Raw genomic sequence first — 13343 nt, 5'->3', positions numbered from 1 at the left:
CACCCAGGGATCCCTAGTATTCTTTTTATAATCATTAATAGAATTTGTTTTAAAGTGTAGTTTTTGGTTCCCAGCAAAATTCCCAGAGCATACCTATCATCTATCTATCTATCTATCTATCTATCTATCTATCTATCTATCCCCTGTTGCTCTCTGACACAGCTACTCACACTGTCAATATCCTCCATTGGAATGGTACAACCATTATAGTTGATGAACCTTTCGTGACACATTGTAATTACCCAAAGTCCAGTTTCTTTCATATATATATATATATATATATATATATATACACACACACATATATATATATATAGTTGAAGATCAATTTGCCAACACATAGTATAACACCCAGTGCTCATCCCGTCAAGTGCCCCCCTCAGTGCCATCACCCAGTCACCCCATCCCCCTGCCCGCCTCCCCTTCCACTATCCCTTGTTTGTTTCCCAGAGTTAGGAGTCTCTCATGTTTTGCCACCCTCTCTAATTTTTCCCACTCATTTTCCCTCCTTTAATCCCTTTCACTATTTTTAATATTCCCTGTATGAGTGAAACCATATAATGATTGTCCATCTCCAATTGACTTACTTCACTCAGCATAATACCCTTCACTTCCATCCACATTGAAGCAAATGGTGGGTATTTGTCATTTCCAATGGCTGAGTAATATTCCATTGTATATATAGACCACATCTTCTTTATCCATTCATCTTTTGATGGATACCGAGGCTCCTTCCACAGTTTGGCTGTTGTGGACATTGCTGCTATGAACATCGGGGTGCAGGTGTCCTGGTTTTTCACTGCATCTGTATCTTTGGGGTAAATCCCCAGTAGTGCAATTGCTGGGTCATAGGGTAGCTCTATTTTTAATTCTTTGAGGAACCTCCACACAGTTTCCTAGAGTGGCTGAACCAGTTCACATTTCCACCAACAGTGCAAGAAGGTTCCCCTTTCTCCACATCCTCTCCAACATTTGTTATTTTCTGTCTTGTTAAATGGTGCTGGGAAAATTGCACAGCCACATGTAGAAGAATGAAACTAGACCGTTCTCTTATACCATAAACAAAGATAAATTCAAAATGGATGAAAGATCTAAATGTGAGACACGAATCCATCAAAATCCTAGAGGAGAACATAGGCAACACCCTTTTTGAACTTGGCCACAGCAACTTCTTGCAAGATACGTCTATGATGGCAAGGGAAACAAAAGCAAAAATGAACTATTGGACTTAAGATAAAAAGCTTCTGCACAGCTAAAGATAACAGTCAACAAAACTAAAAGACAACCTACAGAATAGAAGAAGATATTTGCAAATGACATATCAGATAAAGGGCTAGTATCCAAGATCTATAAAGAGCTTATGAAACTCAACAGCAAAGAAACAAACAATCCAATCATGAAATGGGCAAAAGACATGAACAGAAATTCCACCAAAGAAGACATACACAGGACCAACAAGCACATGAGAAAATGCTCCGCATCACTTGCCATCAGGGAAATACAAATCAAAGTCCACAGTTTCCATAATAGTTTACTCTTGTAAAATCTATGTATTTTGACGAATGTATAATGACATAATTCATAATTATAGCATCATAAAGAATAGTTTCACTGCCCTAAAAATCCTCTATATCCCACCTATTTAATACTCAGTAATATCCAGTCTTTTTATCATCTTCATAGTTTTGTCTCTCATGAATGTCATATAGTTAGAATTCTACAGAATTTATTCTTTTCAGATTGTCTTCTTTCACTCAGTAATAAGATTTTAAGTTTCCACCATGTCTTTTCATGGTTTGGTAGCTCATTTCTTTTTAGCACAGAATAACATTTCATTGTCTGGATGCACCACAGTTTATCCACTTACCTACTAAGGGGATCTATTGGTTTCTTGTGACATGTTTGGCAATTATGAATAAAGCTGTTATAAACATTCATGTGGAAATTTGGATGTGAATATAAGTTTTCATCTCCTAATGGAGGATCCCAGCCAAGATTCCATGTGTCATTAAGTGTTCATGACTTTTTAGGCTCTTCTTGCCTATGATGTTTTCCGGCTGTTCCTTGTTTTTAATGACCTTGGGAATTTTCAGGAGGACTGGGCAGGTGTTTTGAGACTATGTCCCTTTTGGAGTTTGCCTAGTGTTTTTCTCATAATCAGCTTGAGGTTATGTCATTCTTTTCTTCATCGAAGATTTAAATGACGGATGTCAGGTTTCTATTGGGGGTTCCACAGAGTCTGGACACAATTGGTGACCACATGTAGGTTAAGATTGGTGGTTGGATACATGTCTCAAGCAATCTGGTCGCTGGCAGGTGGTATCAAGTTGAAAAGCTGATTTTATAGGAACCTGGGTGGCTCAGTCAGTTGAGCGTCTGCCTTCAACTCAGGTCATGATCCCAGCATCCTAGGATAGAACCCCTAACTAGGCTCCCTGTTCAGTGGGGAGCCTACTTCCCCCCACCACCTGCTGCTCTCCCTGCTTGTGTGTGGTCTCTATCAAATAAATAAATAAAGTCTTAAAAAAAAAAAAAGAAAAACTGATTTTACATTTTATTCTCATGTGTTTGTTACTGCAATATCATTCCAGGACCCGTGGGTACAGTCACCCTTTTATCACTGGGTGAGATTTTGTTCTGAGCTGAGCCTAAACCATGCAACAATACCAAGCCAAACTTGGTAGAAAAATCACTCCTTTCTTCAAAACTGACTTCATATTCAGACAAAATGCTGAGTTGCGGCATCAAAGCGATGTTAATTTGTTGGGTCAAATCATGTGCTTTGAAAACTTATTTGTTGTCAGCAAAGAAGGAAATTGGCTAAACAGCATTAGCTGAAATCTAATTAGGTGGCAAAAGCCATTCATCTTAGACCCACTGAAGAGTATTGGCATTCCAAATTTAAAAGGTTCATTAGTCGTGAGATTTCAGAATTCCCATTCAGCAAATCAGATGATGCATACTGCTAAAATTTTACTCTAGAAAAAGAAGAGACTGTAAAGAGTTGATGGGATAGGATTCAGTATGAATGCAAATTAGAAATCTATTAAAATTTACTTATCTTAAAGGAATACCCGATGTCACACCACATAATATTGCACCCATTATGTTTGAAGCCATGTGCAAAACTGGCTTCTTGTTCTGAATCCATCTAAAAAATAACTCACAGTTTTGTATTAAATTAAACCAAAATTGCTGTTTGTGGTAGGTAAAAATGGCAAAGAATCGGTAATTTTTAATAGATCAACCTAATAATAATAGAGTTTTTTTTCCCTTAGATAATAAAACAGTTTCACTGTTTTATACATTCTTTAAATCTTTTTTTAGTGTTTTATAACAAATTTTCCATACAAGGTAACTTCACTGATCATCTTTGTGTTCTTCATTCTTCATACCTTTTTTTTAAAAAAAGAAAATCACTCTAACACATCTTAAACATCTTACAAAGAAGTCTAATCCTTTTGGATAAAATTCCCAAAGTACACAGATGGCTGTGCACCTATACACACATACACAGACATACATCACATATGGTATGAACATGTATGCACACTTCCACGTCAGTATCTTCAGCAGAAGAAGGTCCAGAGATTCTCTTTTGAATTTTCAGTCCCTAACCTATGTTTGTTACAAAGAGTGCCAGTTGCCATCCTGGAAAGAAGACAAGCTGCCCTTTCTCTCTGTTACCACTGTGAGTCACCATGCACATAGGTAAATGAATTGCAGCTCTGTTATGTGAAAAGGTAAAAATATTTAGATGAAAGACATCAGAAAATGGCTCTGAAAAGGCCTGTGAGGCACCTGGGGCAAATGGCACACATGCCCAGGGAACAAAACACTCTTACGTACTGACACTATTTGGCTCTAGGAAGAACAGAGCTGACCTCTAACCAGACATCCTTCATTCTGCCAACCAATCATTCACTCATTCTGTCAATTACTCATTCTTCTATTCACCCAAAGAGCACTCATGAAGCTCTGAATGTCCCAGGGTTTCTCTGTCATTGACTCAAATGCACATAAGAATGACACTCATGGTCCTTTTCATTGAAAAGATGTCAAACAATAGGGGGAAAGACAAGGATATCAGTTATGACAATATAGGAATAATTGCTGTATTGGAGGGAAAGCTGGGGTGATCTGGGTGGGGACATATAACGTGACATCTGATGGTCAGTGGTATCTTGTGCATAGCCTATGAATATTCATTGCTGTTCACTCAGTTAATCTCAAGGGGCTTCTCGGGTAGCCAAGGAGTCTGTGGGAGGGGCCACCTCCTCCATTACAAAGACATCTGGTGAAGGAGTGAGAAGAAGAGAAGTCACCTACTTCTTCATGTGAAACATACCAGAGGGCTCACGTTTAGCTCCATCCTTTCTTAAGGAGGATTTAGTAGCTGTGTATAGCCTGTGGAGTACTGTTTCCATGACCCAAACCATAATGGGCAGTTGGATTTGGAGGTACATGGGCTGAAGGCCTGTGGGAGCCTCTATTTCTGGAAGACCTCAGGAGGCAGCAAGTCATTTGTTGTTTTAATGATATATAACATGAAGCTGAAAGAGGCAACTTCTTGCATAATAGCCCTTGGCCAACTTACAGCCTTCAAAAGTGGTCCAGGAACTCCAAGAGGCAGAAAAGGTAGCCTAAGCCTCAGTGGGGAGGAATCTCTGAGGGCACGAATGAGAGTACCTGTTGACTTTGATTTGGAAGTAAAATTTGTAAATGAAGGATATGTTGCCACCAGATTCCAAAAAGAACTAAAGGATGTTGGAGTTGTATGTCCATAATGAGTGTGTCAAATGATTCTCCTTAGAGGAGGATGTCACCAGTGTAATGTTGACCCTGTGTTCCCAGTGAAAGGTAGAGGCCATTAAGATCCTATCTGCCATGGGGCACCTGGGTAGTTTAGTAGGTTGAGCATCTGACACTTGGTTTCTGAGTAAGGGACAGGCAGGACTACATAGGGAGAGGGAGAAATAGGTAGGGGGGCATGGAATCAGGCTCACAAAAGAAAGTCCCAAAAATGCTGAGATGCAAGGAAACTAGGGATAAAGAAACAAACCAGATAACCCTGCCCTAGATATGGGTGGAAAAGATATTTTTTTTAGGACAGTCACCTATGACTAACAAAAAATAATCTGATCCAAAAGGAAGCCATTAAAGATGGTATCACCAGTCCTTACTCAAACCAAGACATCACAAGAATGACAAGGCCACAAGCTCCGTGGTCAGCTCTAAATAAAAGACTGTCAGTGAAGACCCATGTTGGCAACCCCGAGAGCCTTTTCTCACTCCTGAGAGCCTTTTCTATATCCTGGCTTAATAAACTTCTATCACTTTGCTCACACTTTCTTGTGTCCGCAAGATTCATTCTTCGACTCTGTGAGACAAGAACCTAGCTCTTCTGCTTCATTTGGTGCCCAAATCTGGGATCACTCCCACCAAAGGGTGGGTAAAAGTGAACTCCTTTCCTTTCTTTCCTAGAAGACATCATTCCCTTGGATAACCTCTTCTTTTGATAAACAGCCAAATCAAGCACCTATTGGCCAGTTAAAGGTGAATAGCTTGGCCACAGATCTTAAGACTCAGGTGATAGGCTTCTGGAAAAAGGTTTTGTCAATCCCTCTTGCTCAAAAGAAGGGAATGTTGGCCTAACCCTACCCAGTTCTGCTTTCTGTTCTTTGGCTTTTCTTAAATGGCTTTCTCCTGCCTCAGGAACTTTGCTTTATAGTAGGGCTCTTCCAATCTCTGCTGATCAATATGCCCTTTTAATCAGGGATTCATTTCAGGAAGTGTGTTGTCTATGTAGGTACAAGGCTTTTTCCACTAAAGAGGTCTTTTGTGAGAACTTAGGCCAGGAGGGGAATCCTGTCCTCATTTTTGTCGCCTGGTAAGACGTATGTTTTTCTGTGAGTTATAATTTAGGTTTAATCACAGCCAGGAATTAAAATCAAAATTATTGGCAAGCAGGATTAGAGCAATCTCTTTATATGACAAGTTGGAGGCAGCCTGATGTTTCCTGGGTATTTACATCCTTGGAATACTTTGGGCATTAAGGAGGGAATTACAAATTCCCAGCCAGTTCTTCAACTGGTTGCATTAGTGGCTGGGACTTAAGGGGTCATATAGTCGAGGCTTCCTTGCTCCAACAACAAAAATATGGAATTATAATGATGCTAAATCTTAGGGTCTGCACCTCTCAGTAGGGCCATGCTTGCAGATGGGACCTCAGGTTATATGAACAGAAAAAGTGTCAAGAGTAAGGTAAGGAAACATAATTGAAATTGGTTTATAATTGGCCTGATAAGGCACAATGGAGCTAGGAACGCAAGAGAATTTACCTCATCAAGCAATGAGAGCTCAAGCAAGAGAGCTCCGAAGAATGAGTTCATTTAAAGGATTCCCTGCTTTGTATAAGGTTTACCCAGAGAAGACTGGCAATCCAGTGCTCTGAACCAGCCCTTTGGTTACCATTGGTGACCTTGGGGTCTCTGAGACTGTAAAAGGATGGAGATAGGCCCTGGGGGTCACACCCCAGGGAAGCCTCATCCATAAACAGCACACGCCTCCTGCTTAGAGACTATAGGTATTTCACTCTCATTCTTAGCCTTCTAAAAAGAATATCACAGTTTAAACTGTTAACCTCGCTAAGCCCTTTGATTAGGCCAGAGATGAGTTGTCTTTGCCAATGATTTAACTCAAGATTCCCATCATCTAGGAATTCCATAAGCCAATAAGCATAAAGGATAATGTTTTTTAATAAGCCAGTAAAGAAATCACATACTCCAAGTCAATGATAGATAATCACATTGCCATGTCAGGCAAGGGAGATGAAAGGGATAAAGTCCAAATTAGCTGAAGAGTACCTTTATATGAGTTGGTATTAGGGAGAGAAGTCCAACTGCCAGTGCAAAGTAAAAAGTCTCCAGTTGCTAGAGCACGTTGCTGGGGAACAATGGTGCTGGGTGTGGACAGGCAAGAGGTCTTCTTGGAGCCAGGTGACTGCAAGGCTTTTGCTACTTCAGGTAAAGTGGCCTTTACTGTGGCAGGACCTAATGGCCCCAAGTCTTTGGAGAGCTCTTTCAGATCAGCAAAGTGTAGCCTTGCCAGATGGAAAACTGTCAGATTGTCCTTGCAAACTCTTGGTGTTCAGACAAAATGTCCTCTTGCCACAATTGCTTCATCATGTTTTTCTTGCTAAGTCCCCAGTGGAGCTCCTCACCAGCTGAGCAACTGAGTTCTTATCAAGGACAATGGATGAGATCATGACATGTCTTGCAAGAAGTTGCTTACACACAACTTACTTTACTTTTATACCAAAACAACTTTACTTCTGAAAACAACTTCATTTTTCTGTCTTTGTCATGAACAAGTGGGTTTGAAATCATATCAAACCAGTACATAATTATAAATATAATTTATTTAATGACCTTTTCCCCTCCTCTTCCTATATTTAAGGATTTTTTTTTTCTTCTGTTTAAACTTTTAGCTGCTTAAAGTCACAGTGTTCAGATTCTTTCTCTGACTGGTGGGAGGAAAAGAGGGGACGGAAAGGGGCTGGCGACTCTATTGGCAGAAGCTTCTCCCCATGGAGCTGTGTCTGCAGCTCAAACAGTCCCCTTCCTTCTACCTCCCCTTTTTTCTCTTCTTAAACAACATCTTTTAGAATGACATATCTCCAGATGGCTAAAATTGTCTTCATTTTTTTTTTCCTCCTGTCTGTGGGACCATTTTTTCCCCCTTTGAGTATTTATCTGATAAGCTCTTAGTGGTCTCCAATGGCCTCGGTTGGGAGTGGCAGCCTCCCTTTCTGGGGGTCCCAGTCAACCTCAGAGGGGCTAGGACCTGTGGTGTCAGCATCCTGAGTATCAGCAATTAAAGTTAGTTTAGTTTTGTTTTTTATTTATATTAAAAAATATTTTATTTATTTATTCATGAGAGACACAGAGGGGCAGAGACATAGGCAGAGGGAGAAGCGGGCTCCCTGTGGGGAGCCCAATGCAGGACTCCATCCCAGGACCCCAGGATCATGACCAGAGCCAAAGGCAGACACTCAACCACTGAGCTACCCAGGCATTGCTTGCTTTTTGGTTTTAAACATTTTATTTAATTATTCATGAGAGACAAAGAGAGAGAGAGAGAGAGAGAGAGAGGCAGAGACATAGGTAGATGGAGGAGAAGCAGGCTCCATGCGGAGAGCCCGATTTGGGACTCAGCCAGGGGAGTCTGGGATCACGCCTTGAGCTAAAGGCAGACATTCAACAACTGAACCACCCATCCCTCAACAATTTAGTTTTAAGAAGATGCTCTTAGCATGTTGGTAAGCAGGAATATTCAAGGGTACCCAAATACATTGGCCAGGAGGTTCACAAATGCGTATAAAGTGATAAACCCCTTCCAAGGTGTTTTAGGAAGAGCAGAACCAAATGCTCTTTCTCTTCTCCTTTTTCATTAAATACCGAGCCATCAGTCTGCAAGGATGTGATCCCTTTTATCACACCAGGTCAAGAGGTGAATCATAGGATCAGCAAAACAAGCAACAGCGAAGAGATTTGCCTTTAAGCAACACTCAAAGTTTTGGCAACCATGCTTTTCCATGGAGAAGGAGCCCTACACCTAGCTACTGACCAAGAGAAATGAGCTTGTTCAGATTTGGAAACAAAGGGGTATCTTCAGAAAGCGACAATACCCAGCGGACCAATCATCAATGTCAGTCTCTGATGGGCTATTGGAGGGGACTTGTTTGTCCACAAGATTAAGACATTCGTTACATGTTGGGAGTACCCCTGGGCTCAGCTTTTATGCCTTCTGTGGTGGCCTCTGTTGGTGGTGGTCTAATGGTGCTACCAGGTGAGATGGTCAGTCTCAGCACCCTCAGAACACTCTGTGAGAAACCACACCCTGCTTCTTACTCTCTTCAGGAAGCCTTTGCTGTGCCAATTAGCTCCGGAAGCCTCTTTGACCTCTCCTTGGAGATCTCTCATACCCCTTTGCCATGCTAAGCAAGAATCTGGGAGGATCTCTTGCCACAATTTAGGTTAGAAAAATATAGAAGGACAAAGTCCAAGGCAGTGGCAATTAAGCATAACACCCAGAGCCAGTAGTGCCACTTAGGCAGAGCCAGTTATGTAGTAGAGTCAATCAGTGAGCCAAAAACCTCTAACGGCTTGGTCTTCAGCCAAAAACTGAGCCATCCATTCGCTGTACTACTTGTCTCAAAACGTACCCCTGGTACTTAAATGTATGGAGGTGATTGGGTGACAACATGGAGAGAATAATGCCATTAAAAGAAGAATGTATTACTAATATTTCCCAAAAGAAGGGGACACAGTATGGCACAGAGGCCATAGGGGAAGCACCTAGCTTTGGTCAGGAGGCAGGAGCAGGAGGGAAGAGAAAGCCAACCCCTAGCCCCTATTGCAGGTGTTTGAGAAGGAAGGTACTTTCCTTTGGAAATTTCAACATAACACAAAGGCAAGGCAGATTAAATAGCTTAGGATAGGTCAGAGTGAGCAATTCTGTAAGGCTTGGAACAGAATGGCTGGCTGTCTGGTATACAGCTATGGGTTGACTTAATATTGACTTGGTGTGTTACAGTTAACAAAGGAGACGGTTGGCTTGCATACAAGAGGTGTGTCCCTAGTGATTATCACTAGGAATCAGCTAGCCCTGGGTGGGACATTTTCTTCCTTAGCCTGTAGGTCCTTCAAGATGTTAAAATATCATACAATACAAAACATAAAACGTGTAATTAATACAATTGCCTAGACACACAGAATTGGGAACTGAAGTTTTGTTCTCACATTGCATCTCAGTTTTCTCTGCATGTGTGCTTTGTTTTCTCTCTCTGCTTTTCTCCACGTGGTTGGAAACATGGGTGTCAGCAGAGCTGCAGTGTGGAAATCTCAGGTGGAGACTTTGATAAGTTGAGCTTGAGTCACGTTCCTGCCATTGGACTCTTCCGCCCTGGCAGATATCCAGATTCTGGGCTGAACAGCTCAGGACCTAAAACATGTGGTTGGATTTACAAAAGGAACAAGTGTTCTCAAAGAATGGAGAGCTCTTCCCAGCTCTGTAGGTTTCAAGTCTTCACTGGAAGGAAGTTATGGATAAGGTAGATGAAGAAGTAGGCAGGAGGGCATTCTAGATTCAGCCTGAGCAGATGTCCCCACCACAGCACTCACACATTTCCTAAAAGTGCTTGAGCAACACTGTGGTGAGGGTGACAGAAACTATAACATGAGCTATTGCTGCACACAGCTTGTGTGATGAGCTCACTCAGTCCCTGCTTAGCAGTTAGATACTAGTTTTATCCATATGAGAAGAAGAAGAAACGAAAGAGCATAGACAGCTAGTGACTGGTGAAGCCAGGGCCCTGAAACAGGTCATGGAAACTCTAAAAAAAATCTGTGCAGTTACCTTAGGGTGCCATCAAAAGGTGCCACAAAGGCAATGGAAATGTGGTGATCTATTTGCATTTGATTAACCACAATGCTCTCTGCTATCATTTGAGTATGAGTTGTGCATCTATTGACAACACTATCAGTAAGTCTCCTGTACCCTTGCCACACCTGCCTCAAACCCCACACCATCTCCACTCCTCCCATCCAACAGCCTCTTCTCTGGAGCATTGGGACCAGTGATTTGAAAACTCTGAGATCACACAGGCTGCCACCTCACATAGAAAGGCTTGGAAACTCCACTCTGGGGTGGGGAGGAGGTGAAGGTACCAGTAGTTCATCACTAGCTCATCCAAGTTTACCCTTAGACCTTATACAGTTTCAAATAGGAGATTCAAGCTCTGAGAGCGACAGTGTCACCTGAGTGTGACATCGGGGAGGGAAAGACAATAGGGCTTCAGTCTCTGGGGGGGTGGAGTGTGTGTGTGTGGCAGGATGAATTTAATAACTATGCCCTTTTCTGTCAACCTCAGATTATCTAAGAGCAGAAAAGAGTCATTAAACCTTCCTAGTTTCTCTTCAAAGCAACCATCTGAAAGAATTCAATGATTCATCTTGTCTTAGATTTAAACCTGTTTTAACCAACTTCTATAACAGATTATCATGGTTAAGGCTTCTGGCAGGCTGATACTGGCTGATGCTTCCTTGGTGTGATTGGAGGATTCATGTTGCCAGTCTTCAGGAGCATTGGTGACTCCATATCACAGCCATGTGTTGACCATGTCCTAGGAAGGGAGATTGGGATATCAATAACTTTTTCTTCCCCTTGAATATTTCAACCTCTTTTTTCTTGATTGATGATCATACTGCACTTCCACACAGCTCTATATCATTGTTAAAGCTTTCACTGTACCTTATTATATTAGACCTTTATCACAACATTATCAGGAGTGGCTATTATTTTAAACTGAATTAATGATGAAGCAACTGACCTAAGTGACTTCCCTAAAATCCCAGAACTCATTTCTCTCAGATGCACTAGATTTTATGTTCCAGGTATAGCCTTCTTTCTGCTTTGATACAAAAAGATGAAAAATGACATCATAACTCCAAACCAAGTTTGACACCACCTGAGTACAAGATTCTGGAAAAATCCATGAGGAGAAATCCTGGTAAGACTTGAGCTTGCAGCCTGGCCTGGTGTTGCTCCAGGCACAGAGAGGGCCTTGAGAGGAAGGAGAGGTAGAAAGGGAACAAGGTTTCCTGGGAGGTTTAGGGTGGAGGCTGAGTAATTAAAAAGGTGGAGATGGGTGGTGATATGCCTTCACATAAACCTGGTCACTATTTGCTACAGCTGGGCTTCTTCCTCAGCTGTGTCTAGAGCTATCCCACCCACTAGCATGCCTTCAGTAGCTACAGTCAGCCTCATCCAACTGTGCCAGGGGTTAGCTCTCCCACCAGTGCACTCAGGGTAGTCATGGCTGGTCATTGCTGACAGCCAGACTGAGGAGAGCCTTGCACATCAGCACATCTCTGGTAGTTGTGGTCCAGCCACAACAGGTGGGTATGTGCCTTGTTCTGGTGATCAGGGTGAGATTGTGCTACTTGGTACCACAGAACACTTTTGACACAAAACCACAACTTTTAAGACCAGGAGACATAGCTTATCTATCTAATAAATAGCAAAAACACAGAGAGCCAGACAAAATGCAGAGACAGAGAATTATCATCCAAATGAAAGAACAAGATAAAACCCTAGAGAAAGAGCTCAATGAAATGAATGTAAATAGTCTACCCAATAAAAAGTTCAAAGTATTAGTACTAAAGATACTTACTGGACTTGAGAAAAGAATGGATACACTCAGTGAGCACTTTAGCAAAGAGATAGAAAATATGAAAAAGAACCAGTCAAATCTGAAGAATATAATAACTGAAATGAAAGATAAGCTAGGGGGAATCAATAACAGAATAGAGGATACAGAAGAATGGTTCAGTGATCTGGAAGACAGGGTAGTGGAAAGCAACAGAGCTGAACAGGAAAAAAAGAAGAAAAGAAAAGAAAAAAGAAAAAGAAAAGAGAAATGACAAATGAAGATAGATTAAGGGACCTCCGATACAACATCAAGAGTAATAACATTAACAATATAGAGATTGTAGAAGAGAGAAAAAGAGAAGAGAGGGCTGAAAAGTTATTCAAAGAAATAGGTGAAAACTTCCCTCCCTTAGGGAAGGAAATAAACATTTAGGTCTAGGATACACAGAGACTCCCAAACAAGAAAACCCAAGGAGTCCACACCAAATTACATAAAAATTAAAATGGCAAAATTTAATACAAGGAGAGAATCTTAAAAGCAGCAAGAAATAACAGTTATGTACAAAGGAAACCCCTTAAGGCCATCAGCTGGTCTTTCAGCAGAAACTTTGCAGGCCAAAAGCCACTGGCATGATATATTCAAAGCACTGAAAGGAAAAAAACTACAACTAAAAATACTCTACCTGACAAGCTTATCATTCAGAATTGAAGGAGTGATAGGGTTTCCCAAACAAAAGTTAAAGGATCTCATCACTACTAAATTGTCTCTACAAGGAATATTTAAAGGACTTCTTTAGGTGGAAAAAGAAAAGATCATAACTGGAAGTGAGAAAATTATGAAAGAAAAAACAGGTAAAATCAAAACAGAATATATGTAGTATATCAATCATTCTGAAAGCTAGTGTAAATTTAAAAGACAAAGGTAGTAAAGTTAATTATATCTACAAAAACTAGTCAAGGGATACAGAAAATAAAAAGATATAAATATGACAGCATACACATAAAACATGGAGCATAAACATATACACACATAAAAATGTAGTGTTTTTAGAATGGTATCAAACTTAATCAACTATCAGTTTAATATGGACTGCTGTATAATTCGATGTTATGTATGGACTTCATGGTAG

The sequence above is a fragment of the Canis aureus genome, chromosome 2 (genome assembly GCF_053574225.1).
Source record: "Canis aureus isolate CA01 chromosome 2, VMU_Caureus_v.1.0, whole genome shotgun sequence".
Lineage (NCBI taxonomy): Eukaryota > Metazoa > Chordata > Mammalia > Carnivora > Canidae > Canis > Canis aureus.
This window is presented reverse-complemented; position numbering follows the sequence as displayed.